The following is a 17,587-nucleotide window of genomic DNA, read 5'->3' on the forward strand; positions in this document are numbered from 1 at the left end:
TGTACGGAATATCAGGTTATATATTAGAATAAAGAATTATTCATCATTATTTTCCAATTTTCAATTTTTCTATAAATTTGTACGTCAATAAATATATTAAATTAAACGAAAAATTGACTGACTAGTTAATTACATTAGAAATCAAAGTCAGATAAGCTCCTCAGGAAAGTAAAAAAATTATTTTTATTGTATAACTTAAAATTCCAAACTAAACTCTTTTCTAATAAGAAAATTCAACAATCATGTGCCACCTGTCGGACTTTTTCAACACTAACTTTGGTCCTAAAATTATATGTAGACACATCGAACCATATTAGAAAATTTTTTCACGAGTCTTGAAATAACTTCAAAGCAAGAATATCTTTTACAGAACGATATTTCTTAGATTTCTTTCAAATCCACCTTAAAATTTTCTATTAAAGCTGTGATGAATCGACTTTATCCTCACTATTCCGTATCAAACAGCTCCCGTAACTAAAATCTAGACAGTAAATATTTAGACGTTTATTTATCATTATTTTATGTATAACAATCTAAATTTCAAGTAAAAATATTGAAGAATTTTGGAGCTTCAGATAAGAGTCAAATCAATGTATAGTGTAAGACCTACTTAAAAAATGATAACAACAATCATTATAATAATAATAATAGTAATAAACCAAAAATGTAGTAAGAAACCGATGAAATAGGAATAGTCGAGTTTTACTTGGTAGATTCCAGACTGACACGTTATTGGGAAACGGACAGAAAAATCGATGCCCGCACGCCGTTAGACTCAGCCACACCCGTGAAATGAAAATAAAAGAAAAAAAAAGGTATGACGAAGGAGAAACCGAAGAAACGAAACGCCGATTTTTCAGTAGTCTTTTTCATCTTGTCTAAAAATTCCGTTTTCCTTTGTTTGTTTTTTCCTTTCACACTTCTTCCTCATACTCACCTTCTTCCACCCACTCTATCACTTTCTCGGCTTCTTTACCTGAATTTAAACCGTTGAAAAAAATTCCCATCCCCGTAAAGTCACTTGGATGTGAAAATTCCACCAGACTAAACTTGACTTTATATTCTCTATCACATCAACAGTGATTACTGCATTGGAACAAATTTTATCCATCACCATTTCACCTAACTTCAATATAAATTTATCGCTTTTTTTGTTTTCTTTACCTCCGTACGCGCCAAAAAAAATAAAGATCAAATAATTGACTTAAAAAAAGACGATAAAAAAAAAAAAAACTGTGATAAATTATTATTCGTGATTATATTGAACTGAAAAGTTTTTTATCAAAGCGCTTCATGTCATATCAGGAATTTCCGCACTTTTGACTTTTACACACACTCTCACATATAGCAACTTTTTTGTCTGAAAGCTTAGATGAAAGAGCATATAAATACATATCCCGATTATGTACATAGTGCCAAATAGAGTTGTGGTGTTATAAAGTCGTGTAATGATATACAGCCGACGTATGACTGTAATGCTGCTTTTAGAGTGTTTCATCTTTTGTTCAAATGTTATATTCACCGTATGTACGCGCATACAACCAAAATTGTACGAAATTCACGATTACGATTTTTCTAAAAGCTTCCAAGTTATTCACCTAAAACTTAGGAGTGCATTCATACTTTTTGTATGCTTTCAAAAATTTAGCTATTCAAAAAAAAACCGCTCGTTTGGCATCGAGTGTTTCACGTTCTCTCCCTCTCTCTCTCTTTTTTTTTCTTTGCAGGGTGATAAATGTAAAAAGTTTGATAAATTCAAATATGGATGTGTTGAGCACTTATTTTATGATTGGAATAGGTAAATAGATAAAAATATATGATTAAATTTTTTTACTGCAAAGCTTATATCATTTTAAATTTCTAAGTTTCTCTGTAAATTATTACAAAAAAAAATTAACTTTATTTATATAAAATATTCGAGTGTGTTTAATTAAAGACTGTCATTAAAAATTAAATCTAGACTGGCTGCATAAATCTGCTCACGCAAAGAATTTCCCTCTAAAAATTGCCGGTAAATTCACTGTAATCATGGTATATAATACGGCCTTTAATTTATTACTATTATTGCAATAAAAATTCCGAAAAAATTCATTTATTTTACGGCAAACTAGATAAAATTTATGGAAAATCTCAAAAAATTTACGGTAAGATTATGATAAAATTTATTTAAAAAAAAAAAAAAAAAAAAAAAAATTATCTCACTTACAGACAAACGATGAGTTCGTGCCATTCATCCTACGAAAAACATGAATTTGACGGTAATTTTTAAAGAAAATTTATTATCGTGTAGGCTCTGTCTATATATTTAATTTTTTTGTGAAATTTTGTGATACCTTAATATTTATTTCATGACTCACTAATCAATTCTGCTAGATTTTCAATTATTGTTGGTCTATCTGTCTGTATGTCTTTCTACAACTCAAGAACAGCTAATCGATCCCAATGGAAATGACTATGTACAAAGAACATGTAATTGCGCGAATCATAGGCTATATATGATATTGGTAAATCTCATAGCAATCATAGAAATAATTTTTAAATGATCATTTTTGTCATAAGTTGGCAAACAAAGAAAAATAAATCGCTCTTGTAGCAATTCTGTATAGCTATAGTAGCTACCTCTACTTAAGTTAACCATCTATCAGACTGTTACTGTAGTAATCTAGGAAGAAAAATCCGGTATTGCTCTAAGGGCTATCTTCTAAAATTTTAGTAAATGTTTGCTTTATTTATCATCAATTCACTGATATCTACTGGAAAAAATTTTATCCAAATTAAAAATTATTTCATAGGTGCATTATTACATAGCATTCGGTGAAAAAATAGTTAATGAAAATTCGTTTAGAAAAATGATTATATTAAAGTGTAATTCTATCGAAACTAAAAATGAATGATTTAAAAAAATTTTTTTTCTAAAGACGAATTGATTTTTTAATTAATGCAGATTTATTCAATTATCATGCAGTTATGAATTAATTTTTTAAAAATAAATTAGTATTAAATCAGGAGACAGCTGATTTGTGAAAGTTGTTTAACGAATTAAAACTTGGTTAAAAAAAAAAAAATTGTTATGGGAAATTTTTTTTTAAGTTTCAAACGTGTTTCTTTTAAGTCTTATTGTTGTAATAATTAAGTTATTTATTACTTTTAAATAAATTAGGCTGGCAATGGCCTGGTCGGCTCGGTGCTCGCTTTTCGAAAGAGTGGGACCCGGGTTCGATCCCAGCACGTACCAATATTTTTCAGAGATTATAATTCAAAATATGTGCGTTACGTTACGTTACCAGCCTCTGGAAGTGGCAGAGATAGCCGGGCGGCACACATCTGACTTGGGCGATCACACATTTAAGCAACAACTTGAATGGGTGACCACTTTAGTCAGCGTTGGCTAGCGCGAGGGATCTCTGCACACTAGAAGAGGGGCCTAATGCTCCAATGGTCGATAAAGAAGAGTTTCTTATCAATCACTGTAGACTTAGCCCAGCTCCGACTGTACTATCATGGGTTTTCTCTGTGGTTTTCCCATAATTCTGTTCCAACAGCCTGAGAAGGTGAGGTTCAGGGTGAATATGGTACAGAAAGCACAAGTTGGTCCACAGCCGCAAAAAGTAGAAATGAAGTGTCGGGTGGGACTTGCTGAGGTCCAATATGAGAAATAGAAAAAGCGTAGAGCTAGGAGAAAAAGAGGAATCAGTCTTGTAAAAACCGAGAGGTGTACAAGTAAAGCATAATAATAATAATACTTTTAAATAAATTTTCGGACTTCTGCTACAATTATACTTATTGATAGTAACTAAAATAAATTAACATAATTATTTCAATTCTAATTGATAATTATCACTATTTATTATTAAACTTTTGTTATATTTATTAATTGAACTTATTTGTTCATTTAGTAATGAAAACCTAATTAATTCGAAATTATTCAATTAATAAATCAAATTTTTTATAGGTATGTCATCAATAACTCTTAAATCAATGTCTTAATTTATTATGATTTAATTATTCAATATTTATTGCTATTATTCTTGATTTATTTAATGTATATGTAAATTTGGTATTTTATTTTTTTTTTTTTTGGTTTCTGTGAACAGGTGTAATTCTATGGAATGTATATCCAGAAGTGAGAAAATAAAATTAATTAATCAACGATCCATGAATAGTGTGATATATGTATATTCTGTGTGGTGAGAGATCGTTGTGAGAAGATCATTGTAAAATGTTATTAAATAGTAATTATAACTAGCTAACATATTCCTACCAGAGTCATGTTGTATTATACATATTATAAATAATAAGATAGCAATCTACGAGTAGCTATCTAATATATGGCTCCAGTAGCAATACTTTTTTTCCGTGCAGTATCAAAAGAAACGGAAATGCAGTATGAAAAATGTTTAAACTTCAGCGTGTACGTACACTTTTAATATGGAATATTAAAACCGGAAAAGCCAAGTTTGATTAGGTATCTTGCGAGTGACGTCCTTTTTCAGTGAAATATTTAAAGTCACTCAGACTTATTTTTTTTTTTTTTGGCAGGGGGTATAAATTTGATGCCACTGGTACCGAATGTTAATTTAAAACTTTATCCGTAATATTAATAATCATAATTATAATTTTCTATTAACATCCACGGACTAAGCTATATACTTACTCCGATAATTATGATTATAATTATTAACTTCTAGTATTCAACAGTACTATTAATAGATTACGAATCAACATATCATTTCAATAGTCTTCGAAGTACTTTCCTCTTTAATTCCATTTCGTAATTGATTACACCACAAGTATCCTCTATAAGTTATCGATTAACCACCGGTATGTGATTGTACGAACATATTATACATACATATAATACTGTGCAGTTGAAGTAATGAGTTTCTCTTTTAAACCATAGGCGATTGCAATTACAAACATACACATTTGATGTTTAATGTTATATTAATAACACAACATATATATGAACTAATAAAATAATTAACTTATTGGTATCTGGATTAACGTTTGTTACATTAATTCGATTTCAATATATTTGTTTGCTCTCACTACAATTATCATTACTCATTGAGGATTACTGATTACTCATTACTCATTTCTCTGTACTGTAGTATTTGGAATGAATTCATGGCTAATCGAGAGTTATTAGATTTCGCTGCACAGCGGTTACTCTAGAGCAATGATCGATTTGTATAAATGATACTTGTCATTTGTCACATTCCTATTTCAAATCAAGATAATAATCGTTTTTAATCGACTTGTTTTCGTATTTGGCCATATCAGGTTATATGTGATGATAAAAAAATTATTTTCCAATTTTTATCTAAAATCATGTACGTCAACAAACTTCGTATTGGATCGAAATTGGATTACTGGATTATTGAACTAAATACAAACGTCAAATGAGCTCCTTAGAAGAGTCAAAAAATGCTTTTTATTTAATAACGTTTCAAAATTAACTCTCTTCTAAAGAGAAAATTCAATTATCATGCGCCATCTATCGGAAAATTTCGAAACAACCTTAGTTAAAAAATTATATTTAGACATGTATGATCATATTAGACTCGATATGGACATATTAAGTTATGTTCAGACAAATATATCCTGATATGGCCAATTTTTGTTAATCGGAAAACATGGTTCTGTAACAGTACAACCGCGGATATTTCAACCGCGACATTTCAACCGACGACTTTTCAACCGAAGAACAATTCAACCGCAAGACAATTCTACCGATGACAGTTTAACTGCAGTTTTCCTGATGAATTAATCTCAAAACCCATGATAAAAGGGCACAATAATCATTTTTTTATTTTTAAAATAATGCGAAAAAAACTTTATAATTGTGATTATTAGTATTATTATCAGGGCCTGGAAGTTGGGGCAAAACAATTAAAAATAAAAAAAGAGCGAAATTCACACGACAATGCCTAGCAATAAAACAATAGCGAACAAATTCACACGCATAATTCATGTCATAGCCTAGAAATTAAATGTCAAAATAAAATAAGTTTGGCAGCAAAAACACGTGTGTTTATGTTGAAGAACTCTGAAATTAGCTGTAAAATGAAATATAAATAAATTTATTACTTGGTGCGTTTGCAGACAAAAAGTAAGACAAAAAATAATACAAAAAATAAGACATGAAATAAGACAAAAAGTAAGACAACAAGTAAGACAAAGAATAAAACAGAAAATAAGACAAAAAATCTGGAAATCGGTTGACCGCGCAGGCCAACCCTAGAATTTCCCGCTAAGTTTGGATTTCAAGCGCCTTAGAATGAGTTTTTTGGTTAATATTTGAGCTTTTTAAGCTTAAAGCACCGTTTTTCATATATTGAGCTCTTTGAGCTATAAATATTATAATATATATTTATACTATAAATATTTTGTTTTATACATACATTTTTTGTGCTTGAAAAACTGCTTCGAATGCATTTTCGAAAATTAAAATAGAACAACGCATTCAAAAGTTTTAGTTGTTTAAAAATTCACAAAATTATTTTTCGGTATTTTTAAAAAATATCTGAGATTCCTCAGCCAATCAATATAAACCTATAGATTTTCTTTTTGTGCTTTAAAAACTGCGTCGAATACTTTTTAAAAAATGAAAATCGAACGACGCATTCAAAAGTTATAGTTTAATAAATATATTTTGAGCTCAAAGAGCTCAATATATGAAAAACGGTTAAGCTTAAAAAGCTCAAATATTAACCAAAAAACTCATTCTAAGGCGCTTGAAATCCAAACTTAGCGGGAGATTTTAGGGTTGGCCTGCGCGGTCAACTGATTTCCAGATTTTTTGTCTTATTTTCTGTTTTATTCTTTGTCTTACTTGTTGTCTTACTTTTTGTCTTATTTCATGTCTTATTTTTTGTATTATTTTTTGTCTTACTTTTTGTCTGCAAACGCACCAAGTAATAAATTTATTTATATTTCATTTTACAGCTAATTTCAGAGTTCTTCAACATAAACACACGTGTTTTTGCTGCCAAACTTATTTTGTTTTGACATTTAATTTCTAGGCTATGACATGAATTATGCGTGTGAATTTGCTCGCTATTGTTTTATTGCTAGGCATTGTCGTGTGAATTTCGCTCTTTTTTTATTTTTAATTGTTTTGCCCCAACTTCCAGGCCCTGATTATTATTATTACATATCTTGAAATACAACAAAAACTACATTTCTGACCGTTTTTTATATATTGAAAAACGAAATAACGAATATACAGTAATGTTAGATGACGATTAATTTAAATAATATCATGATAAATTATAACGACAAAACAGACGCAATATCATGAAGATACTTCAACTTATTTGTAGATTTATAGTCAGAAACGATATTATGAAGCCGATATTCAATATCAGCGTAGACCTTTTTACCTTTGGCTGCAATACTTAATCCAGTGTTCAATTGTATTAACAGAGTTTCTGTAATTGTTTGTTTATTTTTAATGATAGTGATGTATTTTGACATTGATGCATGATTAACTCGGACTTTGCTGTTGAACGAATTATGCTAGCCTTCCAGTGCATTATTTGTCCTCATTAAGCCACCAAGCACAGCTTCATAACAATTCCATAAATTAATTGAAAAAAATGGCTTTGAACGACGCTTTCCACTTCGTGAAGGCACGCCAATCCAAGTCCTTTCAAAATAACTCACCAATGGTTCCAGAACAACTTCGTTTTCCTCATAATATGGACTTCAAACTAAATCTTCAAAAGCTCCGAAAACATCTTGTGTAGGCACAAATGCAGTAGCCATTAGCATCTTCACATTCAATGCGAACCTCACATCTTTATTATAAGATTTTTGTAGTCCTAAAGACTGCAGTTGTCTCCAAACACATTGAGAAAAGTGGAAAAGATATCCAGCTATTTCTACATCATGAAAGCATAATCGGAAAGCATTTAAAAAAACTGGTTCAAAATCTACCATCATACGATTCAAATTATTAACCGGCAAATGATTTTTTAACACATGTAGAACATTTGAATATGTGTTCTCATTCTTATTGGGCATCAATACATATACCAACGGAAGTAATTTGCCTTTCACAAGACCATGTATCGTATACAATTGCTTAACCCTTCGTCACTCGCGCCATGAGCAGATCGCCGCCTAACAACTACTCAACCTATAGAGACTCACTATAGTGCGAGCGAGAAACTAAAAAAGACGCGAGTGACGAAGGGTTAAATATAGATGGAACAGATGAAAATGTTCCATCTCCAGCCCATTCCTGACATTCACCCAGTGTAGTTAGGTTTTTCGCAGTTACAATAATTATAAATCGAGATCGGTTGCCTCCACTATCATGCAACAATATTTGATCACCTTTAGCAGTCATAGTTAGTTCATCAGGAATAATCAAATCTTTGCGTGATTGTAATGTAGGAATCGTAACCTCGTTAACTTTACGTGCTCGCTGAACATCTCGTGTAAGTGAAGACATTTGTGGTAACCGCGCAACAATAGGTGATGACACTGATGCAAGAGTAGACCCAACGACTGCACTAGGATTTTCATCACATTTGACAGCACGTTTTTTAATTTTACTTATAACAATTTTAGCACCAACATTTGAAGCATCAGCTGCATGATTGTGAGTTGTTAGAATACCGATGACATTTCCTAAAATTTGAAAATAACATCACGTTAATAAAATAAAATAACAATAGAAATATAAATAAATATCAAAATTTAACATTACCTGTAGTTTTCTGACTGTCTGTATGGATTATTCCAGGACAGTGTAAATTGGAATGATATGAAACACAACGCCATGTGAAACTATCTTTATTTATACTTTTCATGTTATATAAATAACCATCTTCATACAATTCTTTTTTATTTTTTGTCAATTTAATAAACTTCAACGGCATCATAAATTCACTGAATCGAAAATTATACTCTAACAATATATTATTATTTATTTTTAATAAATTCACTCTTCAAAATATAAATATTTAAGGTTAGGACAGTATGCTCTAGCTAATGCGAAAATACCAAAATCTCACTTATATAAATATTTGGCTTCTCCAAAAAGTTTACCACTTTATCGACCTCAAGCAGCTCGATATCAATAAAGACGAATACGCGGGATTTTCAAACATTTTCTTGTCCATCGTTCATAATAACAACAATGTTATCATGTTATTTAGACCAACACAAACGCGGGTAATTGTGTTGCGTCCTTTTATCATGGTTTTTGTGTGTGTTTATTCGACATTAGACCAACACAAACGCGGATAATCATGTTGCGCCCTTTTAAAATGGTTTTTGTGTGTGTTTACTCAGTAATAGGCCATTACAAACGCGCATAATCGTGTTGCGCCCTTTTAACATGGTTTTTTGTGTGTGTTTATTCAAAATTAGACCAACACAAATGCGGGTAATCGTGTCGCGCCCTTTTAACATGGTTTTTGTGTGTGTGTTTATTCGACATTAGACCAACACAAATGCGGGTAATCGTATTGCGCCCTTTTAACATGGTTTTTTGTGTGTGTTTATTCGACATTAGACCAACACAAATGCGGATAATCATGTTGCGCCCTTTTAACATGGTTTTTGTGTGTGTTTACTCAGTAATAGGCTATTACAAACGCGGGTAATCGTGTTGCGCCTTTTTAACATGGTTTTTGTGTGTGTTTATTCGACATTAGACCAACACAGAAGCTTGTTACCATGTTAGGCCCTTTTATCATGGATTTTGTGATTAATTTATCAGAAAAACTGCAGTTAAACTGTCATCGGTTGAATTGTCTTGCGGTTGAATTGTCCTTCGGTTGAATTGTCTTGCGGTTGAATTGACCTTCGGTTGAAAAGTCTTCGGTTGAAATGTCGCGGTTGAACTGTCGCGGTTGAAATGTCGTCGGTTGACTAGTCGCGGCACCGGAAAAAAATAGCCCTAGAAAAAATTGAGCGGAAAAATAGACTTGGAAAAAATAGTTCCGGTAAAAAATGTTAATAAACAGCACGGTAAAAAGCTTATGTGTTGGATTATTTTTGAATAAAAACACACAAAATCCATGGTAAAAGGGTGCATCACGCAACCAGTTTATGTGTTGGTCTATTTCTAGATAAACACTCATAACATGTATGATAAAAGGGCACTGCACGGTGAGACTATTTTTTTCTGGTTTATTTCTTCTGGGTCTATTTTTTCTGGTCTTTTTTTCTGGGATTCATTTTTTTTGAGGATTTACAACAGAATTTTCTAAAATGTATTTTAAAGTTTCATCTAAGCTTTTATTAACGTTATAATCTAATCTAATCATTTTTCCACAGCTTTTAAAATTTTTATCTTTGAATAACGACCGGATAATACATTGTAGCTCAATTCCATAAAATTTTTGTCACAGCTTATGAAACAAGCTACTGTTAACACTATTATACATCAATAATTTCATTTTAGGGTCTATAATTTTCATCCAGCACTCTAAAGGCAGCTTCAAAAATTTCCCAAGATCTAATAAATTTTTATATTATCATTTATTTCTATCCGTTATCTTTATGTAAAACTTCATTCAATATTACAGTTTAATAGTAGATAAAAATCAAATTCAAAAACAATTACCAGTTGATTAACGATGTAAGTTTTATCGTGTATTACTTATTAATTATACAAACTTATTACTCTGCACTCGAAAATTTCTGGTTGTATTTATGATCAGTCACATGATCATCTTTTCTATAAAAAAGTTTTTAAAATTGAACGGATTTTTTATTTATAAGAAGAAATTTTACCGTAAAAAAAAATTAACCACTTTGTTAATTCTAATTTAATTCATAAATACCATAAGAATGTGCTGTATGCAGTCAGCGCTAATGCATGAACGTTGAAAAAATTTCTGACACTTAATTTATGTCAACTGTAATATTTTCTTTTGTGTTCATCGAAAAGTGCATAAAATGAAAAAATAAGTTAAATTTAATTGCCTTTAAAAAAAAAAGTAAACACAATAGATATTTTCGATACATATGTGCGAAGTGGGGGTAAGCGTACTCAGTCTTATTGTAAACCTGTCGTTTCTTTTGGCGAGTGTCTCAATTATGCCCTGTGAATGCCTCAGTTGGGACATATGTATCGAACAATATTTTTTGTAACGACTGCTTTTAAGGTTCAACAGAGAGAAATTATTATTTACAAAGAAATATTGTAATTAGCTGAACAATATCAGTTATCAAAAAATTATAAATAATAAACGCAGTTATGGTTAGTAGTTGCACAGAGTTGAACATATCCGAACAAAAACAGTTTCACTGTAAAAAAGTCGCGCCAAGTCCACGTTCATAAGACTATTAGGAAAAAAAAATTTTTTTTTTCTTTACAAAAAGATGCAAAATAAAACAATTAAAAAATCCGAGTAACCGATATGATTGTTTATGATTTTCGGAAATTAAAAAAAATTTTATTGTAAATTTAAAAATTAAAAAAAAAATTTTAGAACGTATTTAGTGTGCGCGGTTACAAAATATTTTACTTTTAATGAAATTCGTAAAATCTATTTACTAGGACTTTAAAAAAATTGAAATACACAATGACGCACACCAAGTACGTTCTAAAATTTTTTTTTTAATTTTTAAATTTACAATAAAATTTTTTTTAATTTCCGAAAATCATAAACAATCATATCGGTTACTCGGATTTTTTAATTTTTTTATTTTGTATCTTTTTGTAAAGAAAAAAAAAATTTTTTTTCCTAATAGTCTTATGAACGTGGACTTGGCGCGACTTTTTTACAGTGAAACTGTTTTTGTTCGGATTTTAGTATTTTTTGTAATTATAATGAAAATTTACAATTGATAACAACTTAAATCTCGTGTTGACTGCATTTTTTACTGCAAACTATCCCCTTGAAGCTACAGTTTATGTAGATGTAATTCTAGTGCACCCTGGCGGCCATAGATGCAAGCTATGAATCACTTTTTACTGTAGTTGCGTGTCTATAGGAAGGATTACTACACATTTTTATTTTATCTAGTCTGTGGCGCTGATATTCCCCATCGAAAAAAAGTCAGGATCGAAATTTCTGGGCTTACTATAGTTTGTGCTGATAAAATTTAATAATTTTAAGTGAATTAAGTGGTATAATTGATTATAATTAATTAATATCAGTAAAATAAAGTATAAATTAATTTTATAATATATCATTTTGGAAAAAGGAGAACCATATAATTAAATAAAATTTTGCAACCTCGAAATACCGTTCTGCTTACAGTAAACACAGTCGGTAGTCTGGCGCTCCGTTTACAACGGATTTGAACGGAACTTGGCGCCAGATTCTACCGAATCTGTGGATGATCGACAAGCTGCTATTCATATGTGGTTATTTGGTATGCGCAGGCGCTAGAATTAGTCTCAGTATGCTTGATAGTTTGATTTGTAGTGGTAGTGGCGGACATATACATTCTATGAATCTTATACATTTATTGTAGGTAATTTTCATTCCCGCACGGTCTAGCAGTTGGAAAGTTTGACTCCGCCTACTTTCCCGCACACTACTATAGTGTATGTAACCATCACGAGAATACGCAACCTTGCGTTGGCTGAGCAAGGCTCGAATGTTGAACTTTGGAAGCAGGAGTTACAAAAAAAATTTTACATAAAGAATTTCATTAACTTTGGATTTATGTGAATATATTAAAATTATCTGTACAGAAATTTTGAAGCAAGTTCTACTGAAGATATTTTTAAAGTTAAACTTTTTTTCAACTTTGGCACTAAAAAAAGCAATAAAAAAAGTAGTTGAAACATTAATCCTCTCGTAGTATCGAAAAAATTTACAAGAAACGAATGTACTTGAAACTCACTTTACATGACTTACTTTTTATGTTATTTTATTCATTATCTTTTTATATTTTTTTTTTTCGCAGCCGCTAAATATTTTATAGCATGGTGACGGAAGTGCACCATGGAGATGCTTGGAGAGATTATTTTCTTACTCTTCAAGACTTTATTACGAGTTATATATAATAAGTTCCTTACGATCTCCAAGTGCCGAGTCATAACTCTAAGTTTTTCCTTTGTCTCATAAAAATAATAATAAACTATATATCAGAGCGAAGTTTTTAAAAGACCGGATTAAAATATAAAATAACTAAGAATAAATAATAAATAAGGAAAAAAATTAAGAGTAAGTAACAATACCCTTAAGAATAAATTTAATATTCGCAGCAGAAATTTTCATGAAAGTACCTTTAACTATTCTGAAGTATTATTATTTTTTCTTTCTTTTTTTCTTCTGATTCAAAGCTAAGATGGTGCTTTTCTCCGTCACTACTTGGAAAATCTCGGACTTTTCAACAACCGCAAGACATTTCCATGAAAATCTGACACGTACCGGGATTTAAGACAAAATAAATATTTGCTTGTCTGGTTATTTTCAAATTGAAATTTTCTTTACTATTTTCCTTCGCAACTTTGTTTGCTTCTTAAGTAATCCTCTATAATTACGGGCATTTATTTTTTCATGTTCATTTTATTTTTATTAGCCATTAAGTGGTGAATTGCGGAAGTAGAGTGATAAATTATCGTAAAAAAATTAAAAAACGTATTTTTTATCCACTTAAAATCTTGAGTTGCTAAATATGAGAATAAAAAAAATTCGAATTGTTTAAAAAGTGATAAAACATCTTAGATGAGTTCAACAAGTGACCGCTAGTTTGCACACGATCACGCTTTTAGTTCCCCGTCGGACCGATAATTATCGTTTTCCTATACTCATATGATCTATTCACGAGTGAAATATTCAAAAGTTTTTGCTTACAAAGAATTATTTTGTAATTATCAACTTCATAAATACGTGAATAAAAATGAATAGAATAGAAAATCTATATTTGAAAAATATAATAGTAGACTATCATTGCTGTTAAATTTACAGTTTTACTTCTGCTCAGGCATGATTGTCAAATTTACATTTCTGGATATGGAATACTTACATTCTGAAAACTGTCAACATGATGATGTCAATTTTGTATTAGGAAAAAAGAAAATTTTACTATGCACAAAAATTGAATTTAGCATGTGTAAAAATGTTAAATTTACATGGAAAAATAGTTATTTTCGATACGTATATGCAAAGATAGGTATTGTGGTAAGCTTCAAGTGACGTCACGGGGCTGAGATTATAGGCATATTCTCAACAGAACCGAGTCCGTTGTTATCGTTCGAGCGAAGCGAGACCAGATATTACGTACGAGGTTTTGTTGAGAATGTATCCATAACCTCAGACGAGTGTCATCACTTCAAGTTTATTACCAAAAAACTTACCTTTGCGGATTTGTATCGAACAAAATTTTTTGTAATATCAACGGCGAAACTCAGATTTGAGAGAACGCAAACAAAATTTATTAAAGTTTAAAGCAGTTTTTTTAAGCGGATATAAAAATCTTGTTTACAAGAATCGACTTGCTGACAATATTTTTAACTTCCCGCTAAGAAAATCGAAAATTTTCGAAAATCGGGAAGTTATTGGTTTTACCCTGTTTTTCGAAAATCGAGTTTTCATCAGATCTCGATGTTTTGAGGTCCTAGGAAGCTTCAGACCTAATTCATCAAAAAATATTGATTTTGTAAAGTTTAATGTGGCTCAAAGTACATTAATCTTAATATTATGGTTTCTAAAGCACTATTTTAATTTCGGTACAAGAATCTTTTTTTTTTTTTTTCTAATTAAATACTCTAATATTACTGTTATTACTTATCGACAGATTAAAGAATATTTCATTCTTATTGATTTTACATTTCACAATACTCTTGAATTTCCTCATATCTGTTGATTTCCTTCAACAATGAACTTCTATTCTAAACTTGTTATTCATGATCTTCAATATTCACGGTCTGAAAATAAATGAGCTACAATTGATGCTAAATCAAAACACTTAATATCAATTATCTCGCTCTTTTCTTCACTAAAAACAAACATTGAGTTTCTAATTAATTATTCAACTCCAGTAAAATAAAAAAAAAGTAAACCCTAAAGCAACAACAAATTTCCTAACTATAAATAGATGGAGCGTCACTTTTAGACCATTACCCTATGTTAACGCCGGGAAAGTTTCCATGTTGACATAGGAACAGTTGTTATAGACAGAGGTAACTTGATTTAATGCATCCGCCGATCAAAATAGAGACGCTCAAAGAATAATGATTTTATGGACACACGTTAAATCCCTGGCCTCATTTGCAATCAAACCAAAACTAAATACAAAGGAAAAGAACTGTTGAACTCTCTCCGGTGAATATTCTCCGGGAGCCAACATAACTAAGTAAAGTATTAAATTCCGAAATTACGGTCTAATACGCAAATGACGTAAGCAGAGCCCACAAACCCGTGCAATATACCGAACAAAGACGCAACAATCTCAGCAGAATGATCCTTTATCCTTTATAGCCTGTGGCGTTACCCAAGAAAGTGTTTACAAGAGCCGTGCATCTGAGATATCTTCGAAACATTGCACCCTTCAGGTACACAGTACCATGAATCCTCGTCCACACCTCCGTAGCTGTAGCTGGTTACCCACACCCAAACCCATTACTATCACAATCACCATCACTACCAACCGCTCACCATTATCTATTCACTGTTCCTTACCTCTAATACGAGTTATACCCCTTACACATTCTATGCACTGTGACAGAACATGGTCACCAAGCAGGATCGGGTTTCGATACGGACCACAAAACTCTCAACTGCAAATGGGATATTAATGTCCAAACGATCTTTGTGCCAGGACTGAGCGAGAACCATCGCCAAGGAACACAACCTTGCTCACCAGGGTGTGTCAAATGCCTGGTATTTACGATCTTACCTTACATTTTACTACCACCCACTGATACTCTCTCTTCTGAGACCACCATTCTATGGAGCATCTACCTATGTTCGATGTATATTATATACATGTAATACATAGTAGGTATACATTGCAGAGTATTCAATAAGCCTTTCATCCATTCCCATTGAAAAAATTAGGAAAACAGTTGACCCTAAAAGCCATCCCTGCAACTTCCCGCTCATTTCATACTTAAGCACACAAAACTGCATTTATTACGTTTTTGAGCTCTTTGAGCTCAAAAATATAATTTTCGTATCATTTTGAGCTCTCCGAGTTCAAAAATCTGCTAGAAGTTGAATAAAACACTATTTTTCGAATTTTTAAACCGCAATAACTTTTAAATGAATGAACCGATTTTACGTGGTTGGTGGCATTCAACGCAGTTTTTGAAGCCTCATAATAAAGTTTTAATTTTAAATTGATCGAACAAGGAATTTCAAAGTAATTCCTGAAAAGCGATTTTTTTGATTTTTAACTTACCGCTAAGAAAATTTAAAATTTTGAAAAGTTGGGAAGTTATTGGTTTTACCCCGTTTTTCGAAAATCGAGTTCTCAGCAGATCTCGACGTTTTGAGGTCCTAGGAAGCTTCCTGAATGTTTTCGCAATGATATCAGTATGTCTGTGTGTGTGTGTGTGTGTGTGTGTGTGTGTGTGTGTGTGTGTGTGTGTGTGTGTGTGTGTGTGTGTGTGTGGCCGTATGTAAACCTCTCATAGCTTTTGAACGGCTTGACCGATTTCATCGCGGTTGGTGCCATTCAAAAGGGCTTGACCAAACTTAGATTTTGGATATACTTGGAACCGATTCGAATTAGTAGATTTTGAGAAATCTCAAAAAAACTACAAAAAAAAATTTCAAATGTGGTTTTTTTGGAATAAGTTTCAAATGGTTTTACCGACCAATTTTAAAAACTAATCAGCTCTTAACATAAAAAAATCACGTCCATCGCCGCCAGCCCGGTCAAAATCGGTTAATTCGTTCGTGAGTTATCGTTGTCGAAAGAAAACCCAAAAAAGTGTTTTTTTGGAATTACTTCGAAATTCTTCGTTTGATCGATTTAGACTTAAAGATCCGTTATGAGGTTTCAAAAACTGCGTCGAATGCCACGAACGGCGTAAAAATCGGTTCATTTATTCAAAAGTTATTGCGGTTTGAAAATTCAAAAAATAGTGTTTTATCAAACTTCTATCAGACTTTTGAGCTCGAAGAGCTCAAAATCATAAATAAGCTATCTCTTTGAGCTTGGAGAGCTCAAAATAACAGAGAAATTGTACTTTTGAGCTCGAAGAGCTCAAAAACAAAATAAGTGAAATGTTGAGCATTTAGATATGAATTTAGTGGGAAGTTGTACGGATGGCCTTTAGGGTCAATCGTTTTCCTAATTTTTAACTTCCCGCTAAGAAAATCGAAGATTTTCAAAAATCGGGAAGTTATTGTTTTCACCCCGTTTTGCAAAAATCGAGTTTTCATCAGATCTCGACGTTTTAAGGTCATAGGAAGCTTCCCTGACTACCCCCGCGATGATGTCACTATGTCTGTATGTGTGTGTATGTGTGCGTGTGTTTTTTTTTTTTTTTTTTTTTTTTTTTTTTTCAGAGGGGGGAATCCTTTTTGCGGATTCCAGGCTGTTTCGCCTGGATATGTGAAGACTCGACGCAGCGTCATACTAAAACTCGAAGCTAACGCCCCTACTCACTAAACCCTAAACCCCTTTTCTTCTTTCCTCTAATCCCTCATGGGAA

The 17,587-nt window shown here is 31.6% G+C and overlaps 1 protein-coding gene and 1 long non-coding RNA gene across 2 annotated transcripts in view; one reads left to right on the top strand and one right to left on the bottom strand.

Annotated features, from left to right (window-relative positions):
• The window catches only part of LOC123271839 (alpha-2C adrenergic receptor-like), a 334,634-nt gene that overhangs the window by 126,597 nt on the left and 190,450 nt on the right, over positions 1-17,587 (top strand). The window lies entirely within an intron of this gene.
• Positions 3,568-14,438, bottom strand: LOC123271950. Its single transcript, XR_006510982.1, has 3 exons — positions 14,428-14,438; positions 6,204-6,210; positions 3,568-3,742 (listed from the first exon to the last, which is right to left on the bottom strand). It is a non-coding gene; the product is annotated as an uncharacterized LOC123271950 (long non-coding RNA).

The sequence above is a fragment of the Cotesia glomerata genome, linkage group LG9 (assembly GCF_020080835.1).
Source record: "Cotesia glomerata isolate CgM1 linkage group LG9, MPM_Cglom_v2.3, whole genome shotgun sequence".
Classification (NCBI taxonomy): domain Eukaryota; kingdom Metazoa; phylum Arthropoda; class Insecta; order Hymenoptera; family Braconidae; genus Cotesia; species Cotesia glomerata.